This window comes from Pinus tabuliformis, chromosome 8 (assembly GCF_031772625.1).
Source record: "Pinus tabuliformis cultivar Carrire ecotype Pingquan chromosome 8, CPIR1, whole genome shotgun sequence".
Classification (NCBI taxonomy): Eukaryota; Viridiplantae; Streptophyta; class Pinopsida; order Pinales; family Pinaceae; genus Pinus; species Pinus tabuliformis.
In genome coordinates this window covers 1,867,381,995-1,867,406,736 of record NC_142294.1, presented here as the reverse complement: position 1 = coordinate 1,867,406,736, position 24,742 = coordinate 1,867,381,995, and the positions used below count along the sequence as shown (strand labels likewise).

Sequence of the window (24,742 nt, the reverse complement as noted above, 5' to 3'; positions counted from 1 at the left end):
AGGGGGCTTTTGGAACCCCGTCTTCATAATAGAACTTGGGGATTAGTTAATTTTAAAAGTAATAGCTCCGAAGATATAGCTAAAAGATATGTTGGATAAAAAATCAAAATGTTACTAGCTGAATATTCTCCGAAACATAGACAAATAGTTAATTAAATTGATTAAATATAAACGAAATTTAATAATTAAAGAAATTATTCATTTTTATTTTATATAAAAGAAATTAATTTTTATTTATTTTAAATAGTTATCGTATGATACTCTTAGCTTTGTTTAAGAATATATTGGGCAAGTATATATAAGGAAGGATTTCAACAGACTATGTCATTAGAAATCAGGATAAAGAAGCTGGTTATAACACATAAAAACATGTACCAAATGATCTGATAACAACTGTGTTAAGATTGGCCTTTTAAATATGCAAAAAGAAAATATACCGCATCAAAAATGGAGTAAGTAAAGTAAGAAATAATTAAAACTAATAATGAGTTCTTATAAAATTTTGGAAAAAATAAAAAATTACATGTCATGTCTAGGGGATATATTTCAATACGGTGGAATTCTCTTCGTCACGTTCCAAAAATTCCCTGGTTATCAATCCGTCAATTCTTTTCTTTATGGATTTAATTTCTGGCTTGAATATCTCCTGAAGTTGCTCAACACATTCGCTTTTTAGTTGCTGCGGAGATAAGACTTTTCTGGCTTTCATGATGCGCACAATGACACGGTCTATAACGTCGCCCCTTTCTTGGTTGACAACTTCAGTAACTTTTTCCTTCTCCACATTCACCGGTTGTGGAAGTGGAATCTTAATCTTTGTCAATTTGTGTGTAAAGTTGGGATTGAATTCAAAATGATCCCCTGGCGATATGGATTTGTTCACTGGATTCTTCACAAGAATATTATACTTTCCGCATGCAAGGGAATGCAAGAGTGTGGTAACGTCTTCCTCTTCCAAATTTAATTGAGATTGGATTTCTTGATAACTCAACCATCCAGCATCATTGAATAGCAATAACACAACTGCCTGACATGTTGAACCTGTTATTTCTATTGTCTTAATATCAAATCTGGAAATGATGTCGCATGTCCCCAAAGAATATATCCATGTAAGTTGGCGGTGCTTATGGATTCCATGATAAAAGTCGTTGAACACCTCAACGCATCTGGCCATTTCGGAAGGTATATTAAGTTTAGAATGCTTGTATGTCGGCCAGACTAAGCTATTCAACACTTTAACACCCAAAGTTACTGTAAGCTTGGTGCTTGAGTTTGCGGTAAAACTAGCTTGAATTTCCTTTGAAGCAGCGAAATCATTTAGCATGCCCTGCATCTTTAATGTCAACTGAGTACCACACTCCTTCAACTCGGACAGTATGTTCTGTTCATGATCAATATCCATGCTCTTGTCGAACAATAATCTCTTGGCCAGTTTCTTGTTGCAAGATTCTGCAAATAAATCTTTGTCCGTAACGTAATGAACAAGTTCTCCGATTTTTTGGGAAATGCTCTCAATATGATGGTCCATCAGTTTAGGTTTCCTCAGTACACTATCACAAAATTCTGCCTACAACTCTGCACAAGTGCTTCCTCCCACTCTTTTATCAAATATTACGAAAAATGCTTCCCTGAAAGCCACAAGAATAGCCTGGTGATTTTGAAATTCATGCCCTACATAACCCATATACTTGCCATGGATTTCTATAAGCTTGGGCACAAATTCATGCTTATCATTCCCAGCATCCTCTGCCCATTTAATCAATGCTATTGCTTCGGTAGTTACATGTTCTTTTAAAATACATGCCACTGGTTCCAAACCCTGGGGTATCTTACCAAACAACCTATACATCCTGGAAAGGTCGTCTTTCTTGTCATCCCTAAGCAACACAGGGCAACAAGAATCCTGTTTTTCCAAAAGTTGAGCTTCATGGCGGGAGAGGAGTTCATTTTCTACTGTCTCCATTAAGTTGTGCTCGCTGCTGGAGTGCAAATAAGGGGCAACTTTGTGCTTCTCATGTTTCAGACACTCTTCAACTTTTAGCATATATTGGGGCAAGGATTCCTGTACAATCCATAAAGCGGCCTTTCGAGCATAGTAAGTTGCAGTATCTTCAAACATGGGCTTTTCCATACCATTACCATTACCAATTTCCAAGAAAATGTTCACAACGTGTTTCACCAAAGCCCTGTCAATCTTCTCTCCCTCGCGCTCTCGCTTTATCAAACCCAACACACCATTCTTCACAACCATCCGTACGTGATCATACACAAGGTCACGGAAGAAGAGCAACGCAACTTGTCTGGGACTGGGCAGCACAACACCCAGGAAGCAGCGATCCAAATCAGAGAACATGTGTGACATGTAGTGGACCATGATCTTGTAATTTTCCCAAAGTTTCTCAAATTCCCTACAAATGAACTCACCATCACCACTCTGTTGTTTGCTCAATGATGGTAAAACCACCAAAGATATGTATAATTCAAACGACTTCCTGTACATTTCATAGAGTAGCTGATGGTGGTCTGGAACATGTTTTTGCAAACACAGTTCGCAAATAATCACATATACCTTCATAAACTCCTCGGAAGAGAAACATAATTCATCCTTCATAAAGTCTCCTTCTACTCTTTTTCTCAACCTTCCCACACCTCTGGAGATCAAAGCCTGTCCTTCCTCCCACTCTATCTTCTGCGCCCGCGCCCGCGCCCGCAGCTTCAATACTATCTCTTCATTCTTGCCCGCTAATAATAAAACTTTATTATGCTTCGACGACTCTCCGCAGAAAGTTTTATCCTTCTGCGGGACATCCTCTTCTTCATTCTTAAGCGATTTATTTATCTTCGACTTTTCCGTCTCTATCTTCTTCTGCGTTACGTTCTCTTCTTCATTCTTCTTAGACTTACTGTTGCGCGCCATTAAAGACTTCCGCTCTGTGCCTCCACACAATAAGAATATTATTATTTCAATACAGGATCACCAGTTGCGAGTGCTCCTCCAGATCACGGCCACTTGGGACAAAGCGCCCAACACTTCGGACAAATCGCGTACTATCAATGTTGAAGGGGTGATCACAAACTCAAATTGCTGAGGATTCAATGAATTTATAGGACACGGAGTCAACATAATACCCTTTGGCCGACGGCTAAGCAGATTGGCTTAATCGCTTGCCGTTTCTCTTGTTTTGTTTTGTGATGACATACACTATTCAATCGTTTGAAAAAAAGGTGGCATACACTATTCAAATATAATTTAATTTATTTTTCTTTTATATTCAATATTTTTCTGGTTCATATTTATTTTCTAAGGTAGTTATATATATATTTTTAAAGTTATATAAATAAGTGTTATACCAAGTAAGTGATTTATAGACTTTTGGGTATGTGGTATTAATAAAACATGATATTGAAACAAAACATTTTTACACTTTAAATTTTTTTATAGTAAAGTAGGAGTAAATCTCTTTAATTAAAGTGGGGATAAATCTCCTTGATTAAGATTATTGTTTCATACTTTTGTTCAATTTATATATACTAACAAAGAATTTATATTCTAGTTAGTTTTTATTTTATTTGTAATTTGAGCAACATGACATGTATCAAGAAGTAAGTGTGTTTCAATGCTTATTATAGATACCAACCATTTAGTTCTAAACTTAGCTTGATTTGTGTTCATCTCTTCGTGCTTCATCATGTTGGTTGCTAAAAAGTATTTTCAAGACATCACAACCATGTAAACAAGATATAAGGACAAAATATTTTATTTGTTAGTTCAAATAAATTTCAAGGTGTGTAACAATTGTGCACAAGTTCTTGTCACCTAAGTCAGAGCATATGTCATATACGTGACTTTGTCCAATTAACCAACCCTTAATCTATTCATCGCATTGTTATTTAAACTTATTTATTGCAATCCAAATCGAATTAGATCCATGCCATGATAATCAACCATTAAACACGATGTATTTCCATCCATAATAGTAGAAATTTTAAGCATATTCACAAACACCAAATCAGGCCAAGACAATGCACTTAACAAAATTAACATTAATTCCAAACAACAATTTACCAACTACTTAAATGACCAAATCAATCCACTATATACTCATCCCTTACGTGAACCCAAATCAACCATTAACACCATTACAAGATCATCAATGCGTCCATATTCATTTTGAGACCAAATCAATTGCTAACCATGAGCAAGTAATTTATATGTTGAAGACCATGTCAAGATGCTTCAATCACAACTAAAACCATGGGAAATTTGACGGATTAAGTCGTGGTATTTTCTTTTGCACCCTACAAGCAGTGTTGTGAGCATATACTGGGAAACCTGGGGAGATTGTTGCGAGCACAGAGTGTTATACATGAAAATATCTCCTCATCGGCTCAAAGGAGAATATTATTTTGTTGGTTGAAATACCCATTTCTCCTAACCTATATAAGACTATAATACAAGTTAATTAGCATGAGTACCACCTTATCCTAGTCTATAACAAGTTGTCCCCTTCATCTAACTTATGTTACCAAAATTTTCACTTAGTCATGAGGCAAAATGCTCGAGTTAACTAGACTCTGACACTCCTGTTAACTTTCAAAAACACATATAGTGCAATGCGATCTCTTTATCCTCATATTTAGCTTCTTCCTAAACAAGAAAAGCATACAAAAGTGAGAAAGAGCCATAAAGCACGGGGAAGCATTTTCCTAAGCACACAAGCATCTAAAAAGCGAAAAAACCATTTTTATGTGAGGAAACATTAATCACCCAAACGATTTTACCCAAATTGAACTAATAAGGAATTTGGGAAATCTTCATAGCCTTGACTTGCATATATATTGGAGGCTTGGCCATTGAATAAAGGATGGGAATCCTTGTATTGTCACGTTGCTGAGATATATCTTGAGAGGGAGAGTTTTGGAGCTAGGAGTCATGGGAGGTGATGTTGCATCTTGATCTACTGAGAATCCTAAGCATTAGAACAACCTTTCTCTTACTTAGTCTGCCCTAGGTTTCTGGGATAACCTAAGAGGGTTTTATTTTCATCTAACCGAGCATTAAATCCTATAGCAGAATTGGCAACTCAGCGGGGGAGAGTTCTAATTCTTGTTTTTGTTTTCCCTCTCCTAAATTCCCTCTCTCTGATCTTGTATTTGCTTGAGTTCCCATTCATTGTTTGCATGCTTAATAATCCAAATTGATCTGAGAGCTTTTTTTGGACCCAAACCCTCTTGTTTTTTAGTTAAACATGTGTAACACTGTCTACGGTGGATACCAAAGCATTATAACAGTATCTATGCCTTATCCACACTGCGTTAACCCTACTTGTAATGCACTGTATTGGTTTCTTAGCCCGCATTAGTACTTATAACATTTGATTTGTCACTTTTCTAGTGATTTCCACTACTTGTGTTTTGTTGGTTTGTGTGTTAAAGTCCTTGATGTCTTAGACTATAATCATCATGGTTGCATTCATTGTTTCTTTTGGAATTTAGTTTAGCTTGCATTTGCTTGCATCTTAAAAGAACAAAGAAAAAAAATCATTATATGCTTAATCTTCTTGATAGTCTGTACATTAATGTTCATGCACTTTGGAGTATCATTGTCTGCATTTTTTTTAGGTGCATTGGAACTTGTATTTTGTTTTTTATTTGGAAAAGGCATATAGTTACTATCTCCTTGTAGAAAGACTTCTTCATCGAACTGAAATTGAAAAGCATACTTTCTGCATGGTTTGAGTCAGAGTCTTCTAAAACTCCATACATCAACATCCCCTCCGAAGACATTGATAAAGTACCTTTAAGATCAATCTCGTAATAAAAATAATCAACAACTTTTTTTCAGAATACACACACATTAGTTTAAGCTAAAATATTGGGCCAGGTTGCAATGAGTAAACTTTCCAAGATTTCGAAACTGAGACTAGTGTCATTAATGAGAGTAAAATATTATTGCACTCATATCATTCAAGACCGCTCCACTTACAATGGAGTTAAACACGAGACAAGATCAGAGTGTAAGAGAGGGTATCCCTCATTTGATTTAATTTTGGTGTGTATTTTGTGTACTAAGGATCCCCTCGGGGATATCAAAGATGATTTGGGGACTCAGGTGTCCTGCCCACACACCGTACTATCTATGACCATGACCCCCCCCCTCGATGGTATCTATGATTTGAGTAACCTTAGTGGCAAAAAATTATAGGGATGAACACAAGGTGACTAGAGCAGGTTTTCCCTGGTACCTAAATAGAAAAATCTACTCTGTCTTTAGTTTTTTGGGAGGGTACTCGTCTTCATGAGAGTACTTGGACCCTTCTTACTGAGGTTTAGGCGAAGATTAGGAGTAAATGTAACTGTACATTTGACCGACTCTCTCTTTTAGCCCCTTCGATACTGGGTTTCATTACCAATTATTTATGGCTATCAGACAGAGTTACTTTCCCTAGTTGCTTGCCAATCTCTATTAGAGTCTTTTTCTTTTTTTTTTTTAGGTGGGTGTTGTTTTGTTACTGAGACTTATATAATGCATCACTTAATAAAATTTTGTAAATTATATTCACCATGACTACCCCAGGTTCTCACTGTCTGACTTGATACCTATAAGGCCTTCGTCCACTTTCTGTGAAGGAATTTTTGAGTGAATCAGATTCCCTCACTGCTCAAGGGAGTGAGTCTCCAATTTGACACCCTGAATCACACTCATAGTGACCCAGAGTCTATTCTGTCTGAGGACCATTCTACTGAATGTCTAGTACCTCCTTGTAATCCTCCACTTGTAGATCCTCTCCGGCCTATCTGATTTAGGAAACAACGTTACCTTTAGTGTCTTTGTTGGTTTCCCCTTTGAAAATCCCAATGACTACTCGTGATTCATGGTATTTTTTGGAAACCTTTGCTCCACCACCATTCAACCCACATGTCTCAAGTTCCACACCTATTGTGGGTTATCCTATTGTACAACCTATGGTTCATCCAGGAACCTCAACTACACCCACTTGGGGTGGTTCTTAGCATTCTCTTGCCTCCACTGCGCCTACTTATTTCGTGTTGGCTCCTGGTGTTCCTGGTATGACAAGCTTCAGCAACTTATTTGGTTGGAATCCATTGCTTAGTTAAGCTACCCCACCACTGTAGAGTAGGGGCAATGTTTCTAGTGCCTATCCACCTATTGGGGGCATTCCTGCACCCATGCAATATGTGGATCAATAGGGCCCATATTTGGTGGATTCCTTTCCTATTAGTGGCTACCCCATTGGTGGTGGTCTGGTGCCTAACCCGTCTTATGTGTCCAGTGGTGTTCCATTCCTTGGGCCCACTACATCTCCTTGGGGCCTCCCAACTCAGCCATCTACATCTTTTGGGGCTAACCTCTATCTTGGGGGAAACCTATTAGTTGGTAGCCTTCCTCAAGCTTGGGGCATGCATTATGGCCCATCACTATACACGACCCCACCGCCACCTCATGGAAACTACTATCCATCACAATCGTGAACCCTACAAGAAACTAGTTGATGGGAGAACCTCCTAGTCCTTCTAGTCATTCTACTTTTCCTTGGTCTCATTCAGCTGCACCTAATCCATTGCCTTTCTTGGCTACATTAGACGTCCCAGATCTATACATGTCGACAAATGATCCAATCAACCATAACTTTCTTTGGCCTCTAACCTCTCACAATTTTTTGCAGACGTTCCTAAGCTTGAAGGAAAGCAGAGAGTCTGAGCCTTCTTTTTATGGTATTTTTATTGCTCATTAATCCGAAAAACCTCGAGCTTACTTCTTCAAGTTCATTAAAATTACATGAACAAGCACCAAGAATTATTTTTATGGTATCTTTCTTGCTATTTAATCCAAAAAACCTAGATTTTACTTCTTAAGGCTCGTTAAACTTACACGAAGAAGACCAAGCCTTCTTTTTCGGGACTTTTCTCACTCATAAAATTGAAATAACCTCAAGTTATTTTTTTTGGGCTCGTAAAACTCATGCAAAGAAGATTTCAACAACTCTTTTTCTCTCTTTTTCTAGCTCGTTTAACTTGTTAGTGTTTGTCAGTCATTTCAGTCAACGGTTATCAAATGTGCTCTTACAAAGTTTTTTTTTTTTTACTACTAGGGTCTTAGGTCAAAATTTTATGGTTTCAAGTAGCTTTTCAATAAAAAATTGGTCATTGGTTAGGAAGTGTTGGGCATGGGATCCCCCACGGCATGTTTTTGGGGCTCAAAGCCCAAGTTTTGGTCAATTGTATTGTAAGACTATGTGAATTGCGGGCACGAAGCGCGAAGTCTAAGATGATTCATAGGGTTATTTGCCCTAGAATATTGTAATTTAATGTAAAGTTGTGTCAGCCTACCAATGGTTCGCAGACCATTGGATTGTATAAATAGAGCGAGGCTCTAAGTGTAAAGGAAGGTAGTGAATAATAGATAGAATAGTGAAGGGCATGGTTCGAGGTTAGAGTTGAATCTGAAGTGTACTGGGTCATAGTAGTAGGAAGAGGCTCTGCAGCTAAGTGCACAGAGGCATAGTAAATTCCGCAGCTGAGTGTGCAGACCCCTGCAACTGAGTGTGTAGGGCGGAGTCAAGTCTGTAATTGAGATTGGAAGTTAATAAAAGAGAAGTTTACTCTATGCATCTGTTCTTGAATCTATATTCTGATGTTATGCATTACTTTTATTCAGTTTATTTACTGCGCGCAATTGATGAATACTTGTATGAATGATTATATATAAAAATAATCTAAGTACTCAAATAATAGAGACTAATTAAGGAAGACTTGGGTAAATAACATGGGTCACGCTTCAGCTCGAACTGCGCAAAGACTGTATCGCAAGGGGCCTACTGGTGTGCGTAGCACAGTAAGTGTGAAGGTTGGACCGCGTACCAATCACCTCATATCAGACATCTCCAGGGTGCAGAAACCTAGTTCTAGCACCCTCCCATACTACTTCAGGTGAGACCTCAGTCTGCACTCCACGTACTATTACCGAAAGGGCAAGTAGTACAGGGATTTTCTTGGCTAAATCACTTCTGAACCTGGGTCAGGCCCCACTAAGCCAACAAATGGTTCCTTTACTAGGATCGGGATCTTCATAATGGATGTTTGATGTCGTGCCACTAGAACCCAGCAAAGAAGGAAATTGAAGAGTGGTTAGACAAGAAGATTAAAGGGTTCGCGACATAGGAAAATAGAACTCCGTAGGTATCTAAGGAAAAGTGGTTGGAGCACTACGTGTATATAGAAATCCACGAGATTTTCTTTGCATCCTTTCCTTCTGAGCTGTATGAGTGGATTGCGAAGTTAGCCTACAGCCAGGGAAGGTGTAGGCTCGACAAACCAATAGTGTGGACTCCGGAATTAGTGCGCAGACTAGAAGCATCAGAAGATAAAATTGTGTGGGCTGTGGACCATTGGCTCGACCGGATAATAGGGGGATTTATCACTGATTTCGCGGTATACACAAACATGAGCTACAGTGAGGTAGAATGACGCTTTCTCAAAGGACCGCGAGGTAAGTATATTAAATATATGAATACTTGGATTAAGATGCTATTGTGTGACAAAAGGGTCATCTGAATACATTAATGTTTGGGACTATGCAGAGTGGAAAGATCTACAAGAGTAGCGAAGAATCAGAAAAGTGTCCCTTAACTTCACCCTCGCAAGAGAGCGAGGAAGAGCTCGCTAAGGTCTCTCTGAGAAGCGTGGTTAGTTTGATAAGACAGCGCATTCTGCAGTTACCACTCCCACCCACACCGCCACCCCCTTCGCCTCCCTTACCTCCATCTCCACCCACTCCACCTCCACCACCTCCACAGTTCAGTATGGCAAGCGCAATCAAACTATCGGTATTCAGAGGAGTAGGGAATGAAGATCCGGACCAATTCTGGTTCATGGTAAGAGCAGTATGGGAAGCACAAGGTGTTATGAACGACAATATTAAGAAGGCTAGATTGGTGAGCGCGTTGTAGGATTGTGCATTAACATTGTATATCAAGCACTCTAATGACTACCCAAACACAGGGATAGCAGAGATCCAGAATGCACTAAACAGGGAATTTAGCAGGCCAAAGTGAGAAACACAGTCAATCATAAGGTTTTAAAAAATCATGGTGCTCCTGGACGAGACTCCCTGGGACTTGGATCAATGGTTGAAGAGTACAATCCATGAAGCCAATATGATGTTGATAGATGGACAGCATCGCGCATGGTTTGTAGAATCTCTGACACCGCACTTAAGGATGGCGTTGTCATAACAGAAGCTTTCCACAAGACCCTAGGTTGGGAGTTCAACAAATCCATGTGCAACTACAAAATCTGTGTTTGGAGATGCAAAGTTTGAAGTAAGATAGGGCACCGTGACCAGAGGCGCACAAGGAAGTATGGTGCATAAAATGTGAGGGCCATGGCCATGACAAGGATCATTGTCCAGTGTTTACAAACTACTTGGTAGGAGGACGGCCAATGCCATTGAGATCGGAGGCACAGGCATGGCCGAGTGCGGCACCTGCTTTATGCTGTGCGATCTGTCAGATAGGAGGAAAACACACGACGAATAATTGTCATTTGTTGCAGAAGTATACACAGACACCCCACCAATTGTTTTGTAATTTCTGTAGGTCGGTAGGCCATGATGAGCGCACTTGTCGCAGTTACGAGCTAATGATGGATTGGACCCTTGCCTATAGGATGTAGACCGAAACACGAGACCTTGACCCAAATGTGGGGATGGCGTGTGCTCGATTTCAGGGGCGAGGCCGAGGACGAGGTGGAATGGGACTAGGAAGGGGTCACAGACAATTAATTTGTTACAATTGCAGAGGACCAGGGCACTATGCCCACGATTGTACCAACCCAACGAAGATATCCTACTTGTATTGTGCTTAGTTTGATCATGAAACAATAGACTATGCTATGTTGATCACAAGGATGTGCGAAAAACGGGTATTCCAGCCTCCCCTGACTCAGAATATAGAAATGATGAGGTCTAAGCCACGTGAAGAGGACCCAAACTTAAACATGATGCTCAGAGGTGGTACGACCACGAGAGAGGATACTGGGAAGCAGGCAGAAGAAAGTGTGTGGGTTCACAAGGATCCTGAAAGGAACCCGAGTTTGACTTAGAATGCACAAAGGAGACATTTATGGAAGCTAAGAAGAGCTTTGCGGAGGCCTCGACTTCAGGGAGTAAGGATCAACCAGAGCTAGGAATGGATCCTTCAATTCTCACTACCTTTCTTGAGACATGCATGAAACTGTTGCATGACAATAAGTTAGTTAAAGGACTATAGGAACTGATCACCAGGTGTCCGGGGTCAAGCGAACTGTGCGTAGTCCAAAAATTGTGGAAGCATGCATTACACACTGGAAGGGAAATGAGGTTGACTGCACAGATTGGTGAGTATGAAATGGATTAGGTAATCCTAGATCTAGGTTCGGACACAAATGTATTATCGAAGCAAACATGGGAACGCATGGGTAGGCCCGCGTTACAATGGTCCCCTATTCAATTATGAATGGTGAACCAACAGAAGATTTTTCCCATGGGGAGGTTGCAAGGGGTAACAGTTGATATTGAAGGCACGAGCGCGCAGGCAAATTTTGAAGTAATAGAGATTGTCGATGACAGCAATCCCTATCTCGCGCTGTTAGGAATAGACTGGGCCACCGATATGAATGGAGTCATCAACCTGAAGAAGCACAAAATGATCTTCGAGAAAAATTCATTACGCGTAGTAGTCCCACTAGACCCAGCCGAAGGAGCGCGCTACACTAAACCAGTGCGCGATGATGAGAGCGACAATGATCTTGATTGTATTTACAAGAAAACTATGTAAGACCAAGATTGGGTGAATCTGATGGCAGATGGGAGGATCTCGTGGGAGCATGAAAGCTCATGTACTTCAAATTCAGATGAAGAAGTAGAGCAATGGAAAAATCAGTTGCATGAAGTGACAACACTGAATTGCAACATGATGGTCAGATTACTGTGTTACGTGACAGCAGAGGCAAGAGAGCTGCCGACATATGATGGATTAACGGCAGTGGATGAATTCCTGAGAAAATTTGAAAGCACAGTACGGGAACAGCAGCGGTTCGATGCGTTGAAGTGGGCACTGGGTGCAACACCTGCACGATGGTGGGGTACACATCAAGGAAATTTTGAGGACTAGCACGGATGTAGAGGGATGATGCACCTATGATTTGGGAAACCACAACTATGGTTGGAAGACAAATAGGATGGACAAGATGAACCATGTGCACACCTCGGGAAATGGATCAAGGTCTACGAGGAAGAACCACAGCCCAAATGGGTACAGTTATTCTACCATACCTTGGATGTCATACCCATGAATTGGTATACCGAGACAGAACTTTGACATGGTATGGGTGAATGGGATGTCTTGCGTGAGGGATTTTTATTAACCTTCACATTTGAAGACCGGTGGTCAGATACTATTGACGATGCGTTACAAGTAGTAAAAGCCGCCATCTTCAAAATAGTACAGGAGCCACTGGAAATGCTTCAACCAATATGGGCAACCCAGTTAAGCAGTGCCTTAGAATGCTATAACGTATAGGTGGAGGAGGATGATGATGACCCCCGAAATATTCATGTTCCAGAAACCGAAGGTTGTCGCGAGGTTCGAGGACCATCAATTGAGGATCACGACATCACCACGTAGCTACAAACAAAGTAGGTAAACATTGGCATAGAAGCGGAGCCGAAGTATGAGACACTTGGGGACTATTAGGACGATGCTACGATAGATAAGGCTGCTGAGTTACTCTGCGAATACCAAGACTTGTTCCCGACCAAAATCACAAACTTAAAAGGGATCATTGGTGACCTAGGGATGATGAAGATCACTCAAAAATTGGAGGTGAAGCCAGTCAAGTAGTGGCCTTACCTCTTGAACCCAAAGTATAAAGAAAAGTTCTGCGACGAATTACACAAAATGCCCACAGCCAGAATTATTGAACCATTGGAAGAATCCAATTGGGTGAGTCCTATGGTAGTACAGGAGAAGAAACAGAAGGGTGAAATCAAAATATGCATAGACCTCAGGAAGTTGAACGATGCCTGTGTACACGATCCATTCCCAACATCATTCACAGATGAAGTACTAGAGAATGTTGGTGGCCAGGAAGCATACTCATTCACGGATGGGTTCTCAGGATACCATCAGATCAAGATCGTACCAGAAGATAGGAGCAAAACGACCTTCGCAACATAATGGGGCTGCTTTCAGTACACTGTTATGACCTTTGGAATGAAGAATGCGCCAGCAATATTTTCGCACATAGTGGTGGCAGTGTTCAAAGAATACATCCACAAGTTCTTGGAGGTCTATCTGGATGATTGGACTATCTTTGGATTAGTTAAGCACCATGTAGCAAGCTTATGTTTGACGTTGGATACTTGCCGCTGACACTAGATTGCACTGAACCTGAAGAAGTGCAAATTCCTCATTCCCTTTGGAAACGTGTTGGGACATGTGGTCTGCAAACAAGGGTTGATGGTGGACCCTACGAAGATTGCCGTTATCCTCAATTTGGAAGCACTGCGGAGTGTTAAGCAACTGTGTGCTACCTTGGGACACACTGGATACTATAGGAAGTTCATCAAAAGTTATGCCCAAATAACAGCGCCGATGGAAAAGCTATTGAAAAAAGATGTTACATATTGCTGGAATGATGATTGCATGAAAAGTTTGGATGTCCTAAAGGGGAAACTGGCCTCTGCACCAATCTTGGTCTTCCCTAAATTGGACGTGGAATTTCATGTGCATGTTGATGCATCGTGTATCGCATTAGGAGCTGTACTCACACAGGAAGGTGTGGAAGGTGTAGATCACCCGATCGCATTTACGAGTTGAATATTTTCCAAAGTAGAAAAGAACTACTCTACTACTGAGCGCAAAGGGCTGGCAATGGTGTACGCACTCCAAAAATATCGGCACTATTTACTGGGAGGACATTTCAAGATGTATACCGACCATTCTACATTGAAATACCTGGTGAACAAGCCTATGTTGGGGGGGTGCATATGCAGATGGCTTTTACTATTTCAAGAATATGATTTTGAGGTCATAGTCAAGCCAAGACGCTTGAATGCAGGACCAGACCACTTGTCACGAATTGAGACGGGTGAGGAACCAATAAATTTGGATGAGGGACTACCGAATGCACAACTCTTTGCAGTATGCATCGCGCACGGACACTTCGAAGATATAATCCATTTTCTAACAACAGGGACTGTACCAAAGGAGTACTCAATCCAACAGAAGAAGGAATTGGTGGTGCATGTGGTGAACTTTTCTGTCATCATCGGGCACCTCTACAAGATGGGCAACGATGAGATATTGTGAAGATACATACCTAAATTTGAATGAGGTTAGATCTTCACAGAAGCACATGGGGCCATTACAGGAGGACACTATGCAGGACACACGACCACACAAAAGATTCTTTGCGCAGGGCCATGCTAGCCGACCCTGCACCAGGATTCGAAAGCACACTGTAAGGCCTGCGACATATGTCAAAAGAGGGGAAAACCATCACGAAGGGATGAGATGCCACTAAATCCCTGAATGACACTACAACCATTCAAGAAGTGGGCAATCGACTTTGCAGGCCCAATCAAACCTCAGGGAAAAACGAGTGCGTGCTACATCATCATCATGACGGAGTACCTGACACGATGGCCAGAAGCACAATCATTCAAGGGCTGCATGGCCACTATGACTGCAAAGTTTTTGTTCAAAAATGTGTTAACACGATTTGGCTGTCCAAAAATCTTAAGGAGCAATCGCGGGATAGATTTCTTGAATGAAGCGATCAGTGTGCTCACAGAAGAGTTCTAGGTCTATCAATAGAAAAGTACACCATACCACCCACAGGCCAATGGGATAGTAGAAGCATTCAATAAAATACTAGAGACTGCACTGACCAAAATATGTAACGTGCAGCTGGACGACTGGGACTTACGTGTACCCGCTGTGTTATGGGCATACAGGACAACATGCAAGAAATTGACGAGACGAACACCATTTCGGTTGCTCTATGGTATAGAAGCAGTCATGCTGATGGAATACATCGTCCCTAGTCTATGAATAGAAGCACTCACAGGCATGACGGATCGTGAAGATTTGGAGGAAAGGCTCGCACAATTAGAAGAGCTTGAGGAAGAACGATTTCTAGCGGGATTTCATCAACAGGTACAAAAACAGTGTGAAAAGTCCTGGCATGATCGTCATATCAAGTTGTGCACCTTTAAGGTAAATGACTTAGTACTACTGTATGATAGCAAGTTTGAAAAATTTCCGAGAAAATTCAGAATGCACTGGCTGGGACCATATGTGGTAGAAGAGGTCACCAACGAAGGCATGTTCCAGCTAGTCAATCTCAATGGAGAACCCTTCCCAGGCAAGTTCAATGGCAGCCGCTCGAAACCCTACACGGGTGGGCCAACTTTCTGACTAATCAGCCGAAGCACAGTCTTCACGATGCAAGGAGCCGGACAAGGGCGCAGGACTATAAACACAAGCCCCAGAAACCGGCACCAAAGAAGAGACACGAGTCAGACGTGAAGGATTAAGAAGAAGGAATGGAGCAGATCCAACAGATGGCAGAATAGTGCACTACGGACCTTCACGCAGCACAGGCACAGTTGGAGGGCCTCTGTGCAAAGATCGTCGCACTAGCAGAGTGACTTAGGACAAGTCACGATGATTGTGTTGGGTACCTGTTGGGCATGGTATCCCCTACAACATGTTTTTGGTGCTCCAAGCCCAAGTTTTGGTCAATTGTATTGTAAGACTCCGCGAATTGCGGGCACGAAGCTCGAAGTCTAGGATGAGTCATAGGGTTGTCCGCCCTAGAATATTGTAATTTAATGTAAAGTTGTGTCGGCCTACCCATGGTTCGCAAACCATGGGATTGTATAAATAGAGCAACTCTCTAAGTGTAAAAGGAAGGTAGTGAATAATAGATAGAATAGCGAAGTGCATGGTTCAAGGTTAGAGTTGAATCTGAAGTGTACTGGGTCATAGTAGTAGGAAGAGGCTCTACAGCTGAGTGCACAGAGGCCTAGTAAAGTCTGCAGTTGAGTGTGAGGACTCCTGCATCTGAGTGTACAGCGCAAAGTTCGGACTGTAATTGATATTGGAAGTTAATAAAAGAGAAGTTTACTTTGTGCATATGTTCTTGAATCTGTATTCTGATGTTATGCATTACTTTTATTCAATTTATTCACTACACGCAATTGATGAATACTTGTATGAATGATTATATATAAAAATAATCTAAGTACTCAGATAATAGAGACTAATTAAGGAAGACTTGGGTAAATAACACGAGTCGCGCTGCAGCTCGAACTACGCAAAAACTGTATCGTAGGGCGCAGAGGGCCTGTTGGTGTACATAGCATAGTAAGTACGAAGGTCGGACCGCTTACCAATCACCTCATATTAGACATCTCCAGGGTGCAGAAAACCTGGTTCTAGCACCCTCCCATACTACCTCGGGTGAGACCTCATTCCATGCTCCACAAACTATTGCCGAAAGGGCCAGTAGTATAGGGATTTACTTGGCTAAATCACTTTTGAACCTGGGTCAAGCACCACTAAGCCAGCAGGAAGGTTCAGTCTTTACTACTTGTTTCAGTTTCATGGTCAATTAATACCATCTTCGTCAAGTCGAATTACTGTTAGAAGAGTCCCATAGTCATTATGGTCATAATTTATCTCATAAGTCCATTCTTGGTCACCACTAGGTCATAGGATTAATTTCTTGGAAATCGGTCATATCACCATTGAATCCATTTTATAGAGTAGTAAAAGTTAAGTTTTCTATAAAAGTTTTAAATCATGTTTTTTATTTCATTTCTAATGAAATACTTTCATAAAGTCATGAAGTTGCATTATCAAAGTCAAGTTATGAAAAGTGATGGTGGGTCCACTACCACATGTAAGTGAAAAATTGATTTCCACAAACTATAAAGGAGTCCCACTCACTCTGCATTTGCTCATTTACTTTTCTAAGACATTAATCCAAAAACACAAATCAAATTTGTCAGATAAAGATCAATTTTGCATGCCCAAGACCAGTTTCTCTTATGTGATGTGAAAATCCTCATGTTGTACTACGCAAATCCTGGCATTGCTACGTTTTTCATCCAGACGCTACAAACTTCTTTGTAGTGACTTAATTCATCACATTCAAGTTGTATTGTAGTAAATCCAGGTTGGTGGCCTCTTATTTTCTCAAGTTATCTTAATTGTTTTGCTATGTTTCATTTCCCTCTCCTAGGGTTTTAAAAACAATTTTCATGATTTCATGATTTTCATGGTTAGATTGTTATTAAAACTTGTATCCTAATGCTTATGCACCTTCTCCTATCCTAATCACACATCCCAAAACATCCTCTATCAAACCCATCCTTAAATTACATCATTTTTACACATACCCTAGCCAAAGTACACTTTCCTAACCTTAGACTGTGTTTACCTTCTTTAAAACCCTTCCCCTCACTCAAATTTTGAAATTATACCCTTTTTAGCTCCCTAACATCCCTCACTATTCTCCCAAATTTTCCCAAGAATTTACCAGTTCCCTAACCCTTTCATTTCCCTTAATTCTCTTAAGCTATCAAAATCCCCTGTTTGCCTACAAGTAAAACCCTAGTTATTCTCCCATAAAGCTAGGTGTTATCATGGAGTCTGAAACCTCTGAAAAAACAAGGCATAAAGGAGGGCAGGTCATCAGATATGAGCCTACCTCAACTCAAGAAATCATATCATCTCCTTTCATCATAAACTCATTTGAAGATGCAAGTTGTCTTGCTTTTTGCTAGAGAATTGAGCAACTTAACTTTCATGACCATCTAACTAGTAATTTTTCCACCATGTTGAAGATGGATAAAGTGACTATAGCAGGAGTTGAGTTTACTCTTTCAGAGCAAGTCATCTCTATAGCCAAAGGGATTCCAAACACTGGAGAAAATTGTTGGCATTATGTTTCTGGTATGGCTATATGATACAGATGTTGTACTTGATGGCAACACCCGTGGCAAGGCTCTCAATTTGTTGAAAATTAAGAAGTATGCAGGAGAACAGTTCAGAAGATGCGTACCCGCAGGTACACCGTGAAGGAACCGCGGCCAGACACGCAGGTCAGCCATTCAGGAGGTGCGTACCCCCAGTGCACTCACTTCAAGGCAGAGAAAAGCACACGTGGGGTTTCTTATGTTTAACTCTTGGTATTTAGCCGACGGTATTTGTGTTATTATGGTTTTGGCTCGTGGTATTGATCCATGATTTTTGGAGGAGCTTGCCTATATAAAGCAAAGGAGATCACTTGGCTAAGCATATTTTGCAATTGAATATCTTAAGATCTAAAATATTGGGTTATGGTCTTAAAAGCTTGATCTATATGTAAGAGAAGTTGACAGCGAATCTGTGAAGGGTGATCTCTCGAGCGCATGATCAGATCTGAGCAACTATGCCACTCTGGTGGACTGCCAATTCGGCCCTAATCAGAAGTACGCAGGTGTTTAACAGGAGAGCTGCGTGGGTACGCAGAGCAGAAATAGGAGATCTGCGTGGGTACGCAGAGCAGAAACAGGAGAGCTGCGTGGGTACGCAAAGCAGAAGAAGGAGAACTGCGTGGGTACGCAGAGCGACAAAGGTTCAGGTGCGTACGCACAGTAAAAGTACGCGGCGCGATAGTATCTCTGGGTGCGTACATGCAGTAAAAGTACGTGGCGCGATAGTATCTCTGGGTGCGTACCTGCAGTAACAGTACGCGGCACGATAGTGTCTCTGGGTGCGTACCTGCAGTAACAGTACGTAGTGCGGTTGAAGAAACAGTGCTTGGACACGCAGTGCGGCAGAAGGGTCTCTGCGGGTATACGCAGGGGAGCAGAAGGTGAAGTGTGTACGCACGCAGACTAGAGAAAGAAAAACTGCATATCTGTCTTAAGACATTTTGTTTGGCTGTATTTTTCTGGTGATAAGGTGTTTTGGGTTTAGTTCTATTATTGTTGATCTGGTTACTACAGCTGACTGGGTGATTTTCTTATACTTGATGATCATTTGATGTTTATGGATCCAGTTTGAAAATCTATGAAAAGTGGTCCTTGTAAGAAAAGAAATAGGGGGTTGTAGCTCCCTTCCAGGAGAGACTGGAAAACGAGAGAGAGTTGTAGCTCTCTGCAGGTTGCAGCCTGCATACTGGTAAAGGACTGCACCAGTACAAAACCATTTTAAAGGAGTTTCTAATTTGAAAGAAGATAGAGACATATTGCAGCAGGTGGTTTTCACCCACATTGGGTTTCCACCTTACATCTTGTGTTCTTTGGTGTGAATATCTGTTTTCTTTGTTCATGCTCATTATTTTATGGTACTGACATGCAAAAATAATTCAAAGAACAAATAAGGAAGATTTATTAAAAGAATTTGATAATACTGATTCACCCCCCCTCTCAGTATTATTTCCAACAATTGGTATCAGAGCAGGTCCTTTGGAGAAGCTTGATCGCTTGAAGGAAGATCATTCATCATGAGAAACTACGAGAGGGAAGCATCAATCAAACCACCAATTTTTGATGGGACAAACTTCAATTATTGGAAGGTAAGAGTTACTGCCTATCTTCAATCTCTTGGTACAGAAGTTTGGGATATCATAGATACAGGCTACGCTTTTCCTTCAACTACTCCTACAGATGCGGCCGAAAAGAAGAAATATGAAACAAATGCTAAAGCAGTCAATACTTTGCTGGGATGCTTATCTCAAACAGAATTTGTAAAGGTTATGCAATATAAATCCGCAAAAGAAATATGGGACAAGATTGTCTTGAGCTACGAAGGAGATGAACAGGTAAAGCGTGCTAAACTTCAAACTCTCAGGATTCAGTATGAGAATCTCAGGATGTATAATGATGAAAGTGTGGCTAACTATTTTCTTCGGGTAGATGAGATTGTTAATTGCATGAAAAATTTGGGTGAAGAAATAAAAGAGGCTATTGTGGTTGAAAAGGTTCTAAGATCATTGTCCCCCAAGTTTGAATCTAAAGTATCTGCAATAGAAGAAAAGGAAAATCTACGAATTCTTACTATGTCTCAGCTACATGGAATTCTAATTGCTTATGAAATGAGAAAGGGAGGTCCATCAGATAGAAGAGAAGCTTCTTTCAAGGCATCAGGCAAAGGAGATTATTATGAAGCAAGTCACGTACCAGAAGAAGAAGAAGAAGAATCAAATTTTGTCAGAAATCTTCAAAGGGGTTCTGGAAGGTTCAGAGGTAAGTTACCTTTTAAATTCTTTGCTTGTGGAAGAGTAGGTCATTATGATGAAAAATGTCCTTATAAGGATAAAGGAAAGGAGCCTGCTAGATGGAACAAGAAACAGAGTGCAAATAAGAAAAGCTACTATACTCATGAAGATAGTGATGGTCTATCAAACAGTGATGAAGATGAACGAGGTAATGAATATAAATTGTTAACGGCATTTGAAGATGATGATTATATGGATGCTATATATGTGGATAACCTTTATGAAGAAATTACTAGACTCAAGAGATGTATAGAAGAAAAGAATATGATCATTGATACTCTACAATTTCAAATAGATGAAAAGGAAAAACATCTTGAAAAATTAGAAGGTGAAATTGTTGGTCTTAGAAAAGAGATTGAGAAAACAAAAGCTATTAATCTTAAGTTTATCAAAGGATCTGAAACTTTGGATGAGATTATCAATGTACAACAGTCTCCTCTAAACAAGACAGGACTGGGCTATAATGGAGAAACTTCTCAAGCATCCACCTCAAAAAGTTATCTTGATGCAGTAAGAAGAAATGAGCAAAAGCACAATGAAGACCATCAGGTAAAGCAGGGACGAATTGCAAACAGAGACTATCAGGGGCAATCCGTCTTAAGGGTGAACAAAAGCTACAACCAGCCACAGGTAAAATCTTCTCAATTTGGTTCAAGAATGGATGACAATAGAAATTACAATCATTTGGCTGGTAGATCTGATAACCGCAGAAGTTTCTTCAATGGACAATGCTTTTCTTGCCATAACTTTGGCCACAAAGCAGCTCAATGTGTTGCATATAAAATGATCATGACGAGAGAAGCTCAAAAACAAAGAAGTATGACCGAGATTACAAAAAGGACCTATAACAACTTTTCGGTTCTTGAAAATGAAGTTGAATGTTCTATTTGCAATAACTTTGGTCATGAAGATTCTGAATGCAGGAGCAGGTTTAAGCAAAAAAAGGAACAAGCCTCAAGCACCAAAACATGGAGAATAAAGGAACCACAAACAAAAAGATGTGGGATAGCATTTTATGCAGAGGGACAGGAAAATCTATGGTACATTGACAGTGGATGTTCGAAGCATATGACAGGTGATAAAGAAAAACTGGAATCATATTCTGCGCTAGAAAAAGGAAAGAAAGTTTCTTTTGGAAATGATACTCCTGCAACTATAAAAGGAAAAGGCATTGCTCAGTTAAAAGAAAAGGTCAAAGCTGGAAATGTTTTGTATGTTGATGGATTGAAGCATAATCTTCTAAGTGTCAGCCAGATGTGTGATCAAAGAACCGAGGTGATATTCAGATCAAATGGATGTCTTGTTCGTGATCTTGATACAGGTAAAACAGTGATCAAAGGTAAAAGAACTCCAAATAATCTGTACATATTTGAAGAAGGACAACAACAATGCTATCTGAGCAAGGATGATGAGCACTGGTTATGGCATCGGAGGTTGGGGCATCTAAGCTTTTCACAAATAAAGAAAGCATGCAAATATCAGGCAGTTCGCGATCTTCCTGGTATCAAAATTCTTGACAACACCATATGCAAATCATGTCAGTTTGGAAAACAAACCAGAACTAACTTTCCAGAGAAGGAAGGATCAGCTAGCATGCCTCTTGAGCTAGTACATACAGATATATGCGGCCCATTCAGGAAAAGAACACCTCGATGAGAAGAATACTTGATATTATTCATTGACGATTTCTCCAGGTTTTTCTGGTTAGGACTTATGAAGCACAAAGATGAAGCATTCGAAAAATTCAAATCCTTCAAAGCCTTGGTTGAAAATGAATCAGGTCACAAAATTAAGTGCCTCAGATCCGACAGAGGTGGGGAGTTTACCTCAAATGAATTTTTCGATTTCTGTGAAGAACATGGGATAAGAAGAGAATTCTCTATAGCTAGAACTCCTCAGCAAAATGGAGTTGTGGAAAGAATGAACAGAACAGTCCAACAAATGGCTCGTGCTATGCTTGATGAATCAGGAACTCCTGCAACTTTATGGGGTGAAGCTGCACATGCTGTGGTTGTTATTCTCAACAAAACAAATGTCCGGGTGAACAGCACTCAAACTCCTCATGAGCTCTGGAGTGGTAAGACTCCTTCGGTAAAGCACTTCAAAATCTTTGGGAGCAAATGCTATATCAAGAATACTGATGAGCAGCTTGGCAAACTTGAACCTAGAGCAGATGAAGGCATTCTTCTTGGTTACTCTCCACATAGCAAAGCATACAAATGCTACAATAAAAGACTTGGCAGAATTTTTGACAGCATTGATGTAGTGGTTGATGAGAAGGGATACATTCCTAGGCAAGTACATCATGAAGACATCGAAGAAGATGAAGGCTACCCTCAAAGACAGAATGATGAAGAAGAAGAACCTCAAGAAGAACCAGAGGAGCAGACAAGAATAGAAGAGAAAACTCCATCCAGAATCTCAGATTGTGGGGCAGAAAGAAGCAGGTGTACAAACAAGAAGAACAGTTGCATAAGCTTCAAGCTATTTGGCATTACTCTCCTCCACTGAACCACAAAATGTGAAAGAGGCATGCAAAGATGAATGTTGGGTGAAAGCAATGGATGAAGAACTTGAGCAGATCGAAAAGAACAACACTTAGGAGCTGGTTCCTAGACCAAAGGATAAGAATGTTATCGGAACAAAATGGGTCTTCAAAAATAAATTGAATGAAAATGGAGAAGTAATTAGAAACAAGGCCAGACTTGTTTGTAAAGGGTATGCGCAGCAAGAAGGAATAGAATTTGAAGAAACCTTTGCTCCTGTTGCAAGACTTGAGGCCATCCATATGTTCCTTGCTCTCTCAAGCTTCCAAAACTTCAAAGTATTTCAAATGGACGTGAAATCAACCTTTCTAAATGGAGACTTTGAAGAAGAAGTATACATTGAGCAGCCAGATGGGTTCATTCTTGGAAATGATCCAAATCTTGTATGCAGATTGAAAAAGGCTCTCTATGGCCTGAAACAAGCTCCAAGGGCTTGGTACTATCGTTTGGACAAATATCTTCATCAACAAGGTTTTTCGAAAGGATCAGCAGATAGCAATCTATATATAAAAGTTGAAAATGACAAATTGCTAATACTTGTTGTGTATGTAGATGACATTATTTTTGGCAGCAATGAAGAAGCTATGAGTCAAAGCTTTGCCTTGGTCATGCAGAAAGAATTTGAAATGTCCCTGCTGGGAGAACTAACATATTTTCTTGGTTTGCAAATCCAACAAAAAGAAGGAGGAATCTTTTTATCTCAAACCAAGTATCTTAGACAGATTTTGAAGAAATATGGCATGGAAGATGCAAAACTAGTATGTACACCCATGGTCACAGGATGTAGCCTCAGTGCAAATGATGAATCTACAGCAGTGCATCAACCAACCTACAGATCTATGATTGGAAGTTTACTTTATCTAACAGGTACCCGACCAGACATCATGCATGAAGTTGGAATAGTTGGAAGATTTCAGGCAAATCCGAAGGAGACTCATCTTCAGGCAGTGAAGAGAATTTTCAAATATCTTCAAGGGACTCAAAATTATGGCTTATGGTACCCTAGAGATACAGATCTCACACTTCATGCTTATACAGATGCAGATTGGGCCGGAAGCGTGGATGACAGGAAGAGCACAAGTGGTGGTGCATTCTTTATGGGTTCCAGATTAGTATCCTGGTTCAGCAAGAAACAGAGTTCGATTGCCTTGTCTACAGCTGAAGCGGAATATGTTGCTGCTGCATCTTGCTGCACTCAACTCCTTTGGATGATGCAGACCTTGCAAGATTTTCAAATCACTTGTACCCCACCTATCTCCATCTTATGTGATAACACAAGTGCAATCAGCATCTCAAAGAACCCAGTCATGCATTCAAAAACCAAGCACATACCAATCAAGTATCATTTTCTTCGAGAACAAGTGCTTGAACAGAAGGTCAAATTGGAGTATGTTCCTTCTAAAGAACAAGTTGCCAATATACTCACCAAACCATTGCCCAGGGAGACTTTTGAATACCTCAGGCAAAAGCTGGGGGTTGTTGATGCATCATCTTATTGAAACTTTTTTTGATGGTTGTACGCATGGTTCATCTGGGGTATATGCGTACATGTGTTGGGTGGCTGATTGGTTGAAGATTGATGGCACAGGTTCAGGGGGAGCATATAATGCATTGTTGGCATTATGGAGGATGTACAGAAGGAGATCATGGAAGTAGCTGCAATATGTCTCTATCTCTTTCTGGTGGATTATGGTTCTTCTTTACAGATCTGGTTCATATTCAGGGGGAGCATGTTCTAAGGGGGAGCATAACCCTTTGCCCTTGATGTCAAAGGGGGAGAATGAAGCTGAAGTTTTTGAGGTTGCCATCAAGTCCAAAGGGGGAGATTGTTGGCATTATGTTTCTGGTATGGCTATATG

General features: G+C 40.5%; 2 pseudogenes; both read right to left on the bottom strand.

The window, feature by feature from the left end:
* Window positions 1-532: 532 nt before the first annotated feature.
* LOC149243777 (cullin-1 pseudogene) lies at window positions 533-1,528 on the bottom strand (annotated as a pseudogene).
* A 39-nt stretch (window positions 1,529-1,567) lies between these two features.
* Window positions 1,568-2,917, bottom strand: LOC149243776 (cullin-1 pseudogene; annotated as a pseudogene).
* Window positions 2,918-24,742: the final 21,825 nt, after the last annotated feature.